The 10,651-nt window shown below is 32.9% G+C and overlaps 1 long non-coding RNA gene across 1 annotated transcript in view; it reads right to left on the bottom strand.

Annotated features, from left to right (window-relative positions):
• Positions 1-843: 843 nt before the first annotated feature.
• LOC129041384 (uncharacterized) overlaps positions 844-10,651 on the bottom strand; it is a 49,915-nt gene continuing 40,107 nt past the window's right edge. The window contains exons 7-9 of the long non-coding RNA XR_008503854.1: positions 8,745-8,890; positions 6,157-6,339; positions 844-4,172 (exon numbers count right to left, since the gene is read on the bottom strand). This is a non-coding gene — a long non-coding RNA (uncharacterized LOC129041384). The remainder of the gene's footprint in view (positions 4,173-6,156; positions 6,340-8,744; positions 8,891-10,651) is intronic.

Genomic DNA, 10,651 nt, shown 5'->3' with positions numbered 1-10,651 from the left:
ATTATTATAAGCAACTAGCCAAATGTCCTGGAAAAATAGTTGTTGCTTTTTTTTTCTTTAACTCTCACATAGTGAGATAAGTTCTGGCCAAAACATTTGCGGTTTAGAAAGTCAAGTTTTAGTTAAGATGATGTTAAAACAAACAAACAACAAAACACAACAACAACAACAAACAGCCTGATAAGTCTACTACTAGAAATGTTGAGAATTGCTTAAAGAAACTGGACAACATTTGAAATTTAAATAGTCTCATTTTCCAGGATGATTTGGTAGGAAAAAATGATTTGTTGTGTGTTTTCATCTCCTTATACCTCACTCTTCTTTCCAACTATTCCCAAATTTCAAATTTGATCAGGACATTGCAGGGAAAAAAGGCCACACCAGGTCTCCACAATCACATAAAGCCAAAGAGAGAGGCACTTTTTTAGATAATTCAAGACTAAAGAAGTGTACTTTTATTTAATTACCCAGAACATTGCCTCTGTTCCATGCTGTTGAATATGTAGACAATCCCTTCTCCAACTTTTATGTACACCCACAGAAACACACACAATGATTGAAATAATATTTAACTAAGGTCTAATGAAAAAGTACACATAATGAATCACATAAGCGTCGAAATTTATTTTCTTTTAAAATGAATTTCTGCTTGATCTGGGTGAATATGAAAATGCAATTACATAAATTTGATAACTTTTTATTTCAATTTAGATACGTTTTTAAAAATTCTTTTATTGAAGGGTATTTAAAGGTATTCATTGTTTTATATTCAGTTTTATATTTAGTCTCATCTTAGGATTTGTTTCATAGTCCAAAAGAGGTTCAGTGGTTTTAGAAATAACACCGTTATGCGAATCCAAAGCAAAGTAGGCAGTGGCATTAATTGAAGAATTTAATATTAAAAACTGCAACACACACATACACACACAAACATGGTTAATACATTATTGAGTAAGCATGAATTCTGAACTGACAGCTTTGATGCAACGATTTGGCAAGATGTAAACCAAAATAAATTTTGTGAAGACAGTGCCTATAAACTAAAATCTGAACTTACTTTCAGTTCCAGACTTCAAAAATAATCTCTATATTCTTTCACATTTTAGTTGTATTTTTTCAATGCATTTTATACTAAAATATTAGAGCATTTTTGGTGAATAGCTTTGAATAATTTCATAATTAGTTTACTTTCTAGTGTTGCATTTACAGATTTTTTCAATATAAAAAAAAGCTGTTCCCTCTTGAATACTCAGGAAGTACATCTAAAGGAGGCACATGCACTGAATTATTTGGAAGAAGCTGTTTGATTTCATCTCTAAATTGATTTTCTGTATGGCAAAAATAAAATATTGCCTTGGACAAAGCTATTATTTTTATGGGCATCAGTATGTTTCTCTCCATTGTTATCAAGACAAGTATTAAAGATTTTGAAAAGGATTTCATAAAGAAATTATATTATAGACATTTACATCCAGATTCCAGCTCAAAAAAAACCCCCAATAAAACCTGGGAGATCTGATACCCAATGCCATTTCCAAAAAATGCATAATAGCCATTTTGATGTTCATATTAACCATCTTTCATTTGCCTGTAAGTGAACAACCAAAGTTGGCTTATATTAGACTAAAATCCTCTTAAATATCCTTATGAAAATAATCTCTTTGTTTTCCCCATTATGGTTTTAGATTTGTTAAAAATCATCATTTTCCAAATGTTTGTTTTCTCTTTCCTAATGACTTTTACAATAAAATCCAGATATTACATTAATTTTTGGTAATGGAAACTATGCACATAAACACATAATTATAATTGATACTTTTGTAGACACCCATCCTCCACACATATGGACATATTCTAGTTTAAATGCACACATCCACGTACCCCAATATCCCAAGTCTATCCTCCCAACACGCACACTAACACATTCACACAAGTAGATGAGCTGAGCCTGGTATACCAGGAATTAAATTGTTCCTGTGTTGCAGTCTGTCCTCAGTCTGAAATTCACATGAGCAAAAAATGTAATCAAGTGTATTAATCAATACCTCATTATAATCAGGTAACCAGAAAAATTATATACAGACTAAGTTCTCCACAGAGCTCTCTCCCAAACTTTAGTTTCAACCATATTCCCAAGTGATATTTATGTATATCGTTATAGCAAGCATGAACAAACAGAAAAAAACTTAGTCTCTTCTATGGAGAATTTGACTCACTAAATTTAGGGCAGAGTATTCCAGTGCATTAATCAGATTTATGATATATTGCATCATCAAGAAAACAATTTTTTTCTTACAAATATAATTAGATTATAGGTCATATGTATACCAGAAAAATTTCTGAGAAAATATATAGTGATGAATTATCTTAAATTTCTTCTTTACCCCCACTTAAGCTGTAACCATTTTGTCATCTAAAATTTATTCTCTTCTCTTTATGAATTATTGCTAAAACCAGAATTAATATGAAGACCTAAAATATCCTTTACTCACATTGTATGTATAATAAAGAAAATATGCCTGATTGGGATGAATAAAAGGCAATGAACAATGAAAACATTCTATTCATGCTCGTAAATGTCATCAGATAAATGCCAATAGACGTAAGCTCTAGTTTTTCACAATGCTTTCAGACCATTTGAAATCTGTTGCTTTCATTTTGAAGCCAGAGCATTTTAATTCTATGTTACTACTTCCAAAGGTTTAAGTCTCCTCTCTCACTTCAGTGACTACCATACACATAAAGAACACTTTAACAGCCTGGCAAAATAATATTTTGTGCACTAAAAATTGAGCACTCTTTTGGGTTTTTTTTCTCATCCAAGTTGGGCAAAAATAAGTAGATGAAAATAAAAAAAAAACTTACTTCAACTTCCTGTCCTAGATCTGGATCTCTTGAAAGAATCATATATATATAAAAGTAGATGCAGGAATGTTTTCAGGAACAGACACTGAAACACCTATACAATTACACAATCATGAACAATAATTTAAATTCAAATGTCTTTCTTTCACTTCTTGCTTCATGCTGGTACCATAAATTACCATGCTGTATTTTCCTTAAAACGGTCTTCTTCATATTTCTTTCAGAGAAACAAAAAACCCCTACAAATACTTACTCCCATTAACATCAACATTTAAAAGAGCCATCATAATTCAGGCTGATATTCCTACATTTAAACTTGGGGCTACTGTATAGAATGGGATATAATTGCTTAAAGTCAATGGCCACTAAGATATGATCTCTACTTTTATTCTTTTATATTAGGATATTGAAGCTTTTTGTCTCCTTTCACAATCAGGTACAAAAAAACTAGAGCACAACCTGTGAAGACAGGAAGAAATGCACTTGAATTCCTGCTCCATCACTATTCTCACCTGTACAATGGGGATAAAGTACTTCTCCAATCTTAGAGTAGTTTTGGAGATTAAATAAAATACTATACATAACACATCTCTCAAATGCTCAACAAATGCTACTTGCCTTTTTCCAACTATAGCCCCTCATCCTCCTTCCAATGCTACCAACTATGATTGTGTAATTCCAAAATCAAATAACATAAATGCACATTTAGACTACTGACAGTTTCTTTACCTGTTACGTGATTCTACAAATACTTTCTTTTAAAAGAGAAAAGGCTTAATGTTTACTGTGCAGCTGAATCTTGGATATCAAATCCAGTGAATATTGTATCACAATCTAGACTGTACAGGACTAGACCTTTACAGGACTTTCTAAGGATGTTATAGAACAACTTTGGTGTGACTAGGACTTGCTTATTTTGAACCTTTGTTTCAAACTGAACATGTGTAGGCAGATTCTCTAATTTAGTGATTTGTTCTGGTTAATTATAGCAACTGGATAATTAAACCCAGTAAATGAATTGAATATGTGTGTGTCAAATCAGCAGCTTGAAAATCATGTCAATGTCTTTGGTAATTCTTGGTCACAGAGACCCACAGAGTTGCCCTACTTTAAATAGAAAGCGACTTCTTCTCGCTTCTCTTATGTCCCAAGGCCCACAGCCCAGATGATGAAAGAGAAAGACATCCCGATCTTGATACTGCTCTAGCAGTTTATGCTGGTTCAGCCAAGCTTGTGGTAGAAATTGGGTCAAAATGACTTCTTGAGATCACGTGTATCTTTTTAAAGTTTACTATAATTTTGGAAGACTGAAAGGAAATTACAAAGAACATCAACTAAATTGTTTCAAAGTGGTCCAAAAGATCATATCTTCACAAACACCAAACCCATTCCTTGGTACATTGCCAAGGCTCACCTAGGAGACTTTTCTTGGTTAGATTTAGTTTCTGTGAACAAATTTCTTTAATATAAACTTCTATTTTTAGATAAGTTTATTATTATGTATATCAGAAGATATGTTCTGATTCAAAGTAAGAAATCTGTGTGTTTTGCGTTTTGGAACTTTTGGGTTTCCAAAAAGGTGATGTTTCTGAAGATTGAGAAGAGATAATTCTTGTGGTAAGAAATAGAGCAGCAATGAACAGGCATCCAGGAAAAACAAAACAAAAAAGAGATTATTTTAATGAAGTTTGCCTTGTTCCACTTGCCCTCAACTTCTTTTTTATCTCATTGCCTCCCAGTTAGTTTGGTAGTTTCTCTTAACAGAAATACAGAAAGAAAATCAGTAAAACAAAGAAAGTAGAAGGAGTAAAGTCTTTATGGTAGATGAGCAAGTAAAGTCAGAAATAAATGGAGAGAAAAAAATGAAAAGACTAACTAAAAGAGCAGATATAATTGTTGAGATCCAGTGAACCCAGCCAAAATTAAATCAAGCCAATCTATGTTTTCTGAGATCCAATCATGTGCAAGATCTCCAGTATATTCAAATGTTTTAAAGATTGTGTTTTTAGGTCCTCATGAAAAACACAAATACACATAAGAGTGAGGTTAGGGAACAGTATATGAGGTTGTGATTGGTTTGACACAAAGTAGAATAGCATATTTTATCATTTTATACACAAAGACTTACTGATTCCAATAGACAATGCATGCTTTCTTTCATGAGGTAAGTAAAAGAATAAAATTTGATTTACAAAACTTCATTTATCAAACTTTTCAGGACTATGTCTATTGTAATCATACTGAAAGCTACCTCCATATATTACTTTAAATCTATTATAGTTTGTACAACTGAAAATTTATTTTAAGCATGTATTTTTGGAGGCAAGAAGAGCAGATGAAATAACTACATACTACTAGGAATAATGACACTTAAGAGGCTGAAATTTTATAAATACAGCTAGAATTTTTAATTTAAGAAACATTAAAAATGAATACTGGAGCATGTTTACTAAAATGTTAGAAAAGAATAATTATAATCATACAAAAATAAATAATGATTATATACAAATGGTATATGTGTTTATAATTATCTATTTATATGTGGTGTATATATTATTGTATACACCAAATTAAAGGAAATGTGTTTATAGTTTGTATCATGTATCTTTTCATGCTTATTATTTTTTGAAGATAATCTTTAATGGTTAGATAGCAATTCATCAAATGGACATAGTATCTTTTAATCAATTTCCTGTTCTTAGACATTTTGGTTATTTCAAACCTTATACTATTACAAACTTCGAACATAAATCTTGATTATATCTCCAATATTTCTGTAAAGATGAATTCAGGGAGAAATAGGTAGAGATTATAATCATTTTTAAAATAACTGTTCATGAAATAGTATTCTAGGTGGTTATTCTAAAATCCCACTTTATGAAGGTGATAATTTCTGTATACCCTAGCCAATGCTGAATTTTTTCCTATTATTTTAATATTTTGGCCAATTTAGTAGGTGAAAATTGTATTTTATTGTTTAGATTTTTATGTGTTTGATAACTTGTGAGGCTACATATCAATCCATATGTTACAGATACAGTCAGAATAATTTTGTCATTACTCCTAATCCCCTATCTACCACACACAGAAATAATTATAATTTGAATTCAAATTTGAATTACAGTAACTATTTTTTTTTCTTTTTAGGAACATGCTATGTCTCTCAATTTATTTGCTTTTATTTACTTCCCATTTATAAAACTAGAAAGCTTAAACTATAATTCCAAGTTTTATTTTTAAATTTTATTATTGTCTCATGAATTTTATCAATAAAATTGACTTGTATTATACCTGCTCCTGTTGAAAAACTTGGATCACAGGAAATAGGATCGTCTACATTCTCCACAAAAACTGTAAACGTATAGCTGCTGGTATTATTCCCATTATCTGTTGCCTCAATTTCCAAAGAGTAGATTTTGGAGTTACTTGGGTTGACAAGATTCAAAGGCTGAAGAAGAGTGATTGTTCCTGTGACTAATAAAAAGAAATAAAATGAAGAAAAATGACCAAACTAAGATAATCAGCCTATGCTAACTTATTTATATTGATGTTTTAATTCACTTAACAATATACTTTTTCATATATGAGAAAAGCAATATTTAGCAATTCTATGTCCATTGGAAATATTTTCTTAAAAGCTTCTGTTTGCTGGGCGCGGTGGCTCACGCCTGTAATCCCAGCACTTTGGGAGGCTGAGGCAGGCAGATCATGAGGTCAGGAGTTCGAGACCAGCCTGGCCAGCATGGTGAAACCCTATCTCTATTAAAAATACAAAAATTAGCTGGGCTTGGTGGCGCCTGCCTGTAGTCCCAGCTACTTGGGAGGCTGAGGCAGGAGAATTGCTTGAACCTGGGAGGTGGAGGTTGCAGTGAGCCGAGATCGCACCACTGCACTCCAGCCTGAGTGACAGAGCAAGACCCTATCTCAAAAAATAAAATAAAATAAAATAAAGCTTCTGTTTGCTTTATGGTTACATTGTAAATATAATTAAATATTAAAAACGGTTGCATCATATTTTCAAGTTTCTAAATTATTCATTTACTAAGCATAGATAGCATCCCTGCTTAAAAAATATCAAACACAAACCAGAATATTTTACTTTAATTACAACAATAAATGCTGTTTTTGAGCCTGAAAAATTAGTCAAACCATATTAAAATCTTAATCATTCATTGCTTCTACCGTCTATCTTAACTCAATCTTATTGTGTACAAAAATGAAAAATGAGCTCAGACGTCAAACTTATAAAAAATGTCAATAACAAAAGTGGCTCTTTATTTCTGGTACCATCACCTATCTTCCCTCCCGGAATTTCTCCTTTCTTGTTCAAAAATCTTCCACCTTGACCCTACCCTGAATGTCTTCATAATTTCCACAAGGCCTTGTGGAATCTCTTCTAAATCGTCTCTAGCTAGTACATCATTGTTTATTAATGGACTTCTTCTCCTACTGATATTTGCATCTTGAAGTTAAATGTATTAAGTTGCCAACAACTTTCAGGATTCAAATAAATTATCTCAAATATTGAATGATTAGTATGATGGCTTTGTAATATGCCACATTTGCTAAGCCAAACTGTATTTCTCAGAATTCTATTTTGTGTGTGTTTCAGTTTGGTGAGACACAGGGAAATTCTTGACCAACTTGGAGGGTAGAAGGGTAGCAGCATCCATTTTGTTTCTTACGCATGTTTTTGTTGATCTGCTGTGTTACTGTTGGTGTCAACCAGCTTCAGCTAAATCTGAAACTGCTTGACCCACTGCTGGATATTCTTTCAGCTTCTCTGACCCCTAGAACAAGTCTATATACTCAGCCCTGTGATGAAAGGCTCAGCTTCTGCAGAACACCCACACAAGCAAGGTCAGAAGCACAAAGAACTAACATGGGTTTCAATTCATTCTTCTGGGGCCCAGCATATGCTTGTGTGTTGCAGACTACCCTTAACCTCCCCTACTTTGTATGCATCTTCTCTTCCTGCCTTCCTGCCTTAGGGGTGAAATCTTCAGCATCAGACACAAAGCCTTACAGAGACTACTTAACTCACTGCTACAGTGTACTCTTTTCTTTCTTTTTTCTTTTTTCTATGAGATGAAGCCTCGTTCTGTCACCCAGGCTGGAGTGCAGTGGTGCAATCTCGGCTCACTGCAACCTCCACCTCCCCGGTTCATGTGATGCTCCTGTCTCAGCCTCCCTAGTAGCTGGGACTACAGGCACCCACCACCACGCCCAGCTAATTTTTGTATTTTTAGTACAGACGGGGTTTCATCATGTTGGCCAGGATGGTCTTGATCTCTTGACCTCGTGATCCACTCACTCGGCCTCCTAAGGTGCTGGGATTACAGGCATGAGCCACTGCGCCCAGCCTACTGTGTACTCTCAGTGGTTATTTTTCTCTGGTTGTACCCTGACTGATAAAACCAGCTAGTTTTATCAATCCATAAGAGACAACCCATAAGAGAGAAATATTTCAGAACAGCAATCCTGTTCACACAGGCAGAAATCTGTTCATAACAAATATCCAAAACCTAGTCATTCTGGAAAAGTCCCAATTTTCTCAAGTCAAATTGAAGAGAGAGATATGACATTTCATCCTATAATTTATAAGGATGCACAGAAGCATTTCTATTGAGTGCCTCTGAAAAATGATAGCCAGTTATAAAAGCAAGGTATTACATCACCCATTATTTCACAAGAATGTCATTTTCAGAAATAGGAAAACAGCAACTGTCAAACACCACATGTTTGGGGAATGTTTTATTCTTCAGATTTAATTTAATTTTGAAAGGGCAGTTTTACCAGCCTAAGATCTAATGGAAGTGCAGAGATTAGATAGTGAATGTTTAGCCAAAGTAGGCTAAAAGTATTTATTTAAAACGTACAGGGGTCCAAACCAAACATTTTCTGCTGAGTCTTAAAGGAATAAATGATACTGCTATCTTCATCTCGATCTGTTGCTTTTACTCCTGCTATAATTTCTCCAACAGATTTCTTCTCAGTCACATTAATAGAATCCAAAGGAAATGGCCTTAAGAAAAAATGGCGATAAAAAATTTTGAGGATACAAATTTAAGAATTCTTACACACATAATTGCCAAGTTATGATAACTTGTAAATAATCTTTTGGATTTATAATATCACCTTCCTCTTGTCAAGAATTTAACAAGTCCCAAAGCTATTCAAATATTGAACAAATCCATTTGTGGCATAAAGTTATTTAACTTTTTGCAAAAGCACTAACTTTTACTCACATAGTCTCTAGCACCATGCACGTCAAAGACATGACCTAAGAGAGATGGAAAATGAAAAACAAAATGGAACAGTGCACCTCCATTATTCCAGATATTCAATGCATGGAATAATTGGCAACTGAACATAAATGACTAAATATATTCGTTTTCATCTTATTATCTGATATGTTGAAACTCTGTCCAAAGTCATCACTTATTAGGGCAAGTTTCCAGACAGTTCTCGTAAATATATTGCTTAATCTCTTCCAAGTCGTACAGAAAAGTCCTTGATCAATTTCCAAAACATTTCTGAGGGTTACATTTAGTTCTTATTCAGCCTTTCATTCAGGCATCAGACATTTATTGATAACCTACCATGTGTCACTCCAGTTAATGTACATGACTAAGTCTTAGTACTTGTTCAGATCTCACTGCTACTGGGAAACACAAGGATAAACAGCTATAATACTAGGTAATAGATGCTGTCAATTTGCTGCAAATTTAAAAAAGAGAGAAGACTAATTCTGGGGATAGAAGAGAGGTTCAAGGAAGTCCTCAAAGGAATGTAAATTCAAAGGAAAAGTGAGTGATACCATCCCTTGAGCAACCTTCTTGATCACAGTAATCTAATGTGGTTTCTCCTCTACAGTGTTTTCTCCTTTGTGCCATAACATAATGTAAATTATAATATTTATATTCTGGACCACATTAAACCTTTCTCTTAATTGTTACTTAACATGCAGTATCGCTTGAGAGATGAAAAAGGTAGTTGAGGGCAATATTTCGATAATTTTTGCATTGTTTATAATATCTAGCATTAAATTCTACTAAAAAGTAAAATCAATAAGTTCATGCTTATTGAAGACATGAAGGCAGCAGAAAATTTTTCAAAAAATTGATGGCAACTCTACTACAAACACAGGAAAGTGATTCCTACAAATGAAGGATAAACTAAGCTCCAAATTACCTTAAGTTGTTCACATAATATAACTTAAAATGAATTTGGGGAATCAAACAATGAATTACTCTCCTTAGTCATCTGTAGAGATATAACTTAGTGATATACGGAAAGTAACTTGAAAATTATTTTTCTTTTTCTCTTTCATAATCTAAGAAGTATTTGATTCCTCTTAGATTGTAGCAATACATTTCATTACTACATTTTGAAGTATAGAAAAACATCTAACATTCATTGCGTTCATTATCTGCAAACAGTTTTGAATGCTACAACTGTACCTCCAGAGTATGAAAGTAAAATATTTTAAATTAAATACTTTAAGCTTAAGGTCTACCTTTCTCTTTATTTAAAATTAATGTAATTATTAAAAAGCAAGGTAGCAACTATGAATAATCTTCAGGAAAGGAAAAAAAAGATACACCAAGATCTTTTACCATATTACAATGTTGGTAACTTCTAAATTTGCTTTCCAGTATTTTCTAACACATAGTTTACTTTTTATCAGCATATACCTTAATCATTGATATATAGTCATATATTTTAACAACATCCAAAAAAATTTCTGAGTAGCTACATAATCTTTATTATCATTATTTATAAC

The sequence above is a fragment of the Pongo pygmaeus genome, chromosome 6 (assembly GCF_028885625.2).
Source record: "Pongo pygmaeus isolate AG05252 chromosome 6, NHGRI_mPonPyg2-v2.0_pri, whole genome shotgun sequence".
In the NCBI taxonomy this organism is placed as follows: Eukaryota; Metazoa; Chordata; class Mammalia; order Primates; family Hominidae; genus Pongo; species Pongo pygmaeus.
This window is presented reverse-complemented; position numbering and strand designations above follow the sequence as displayed.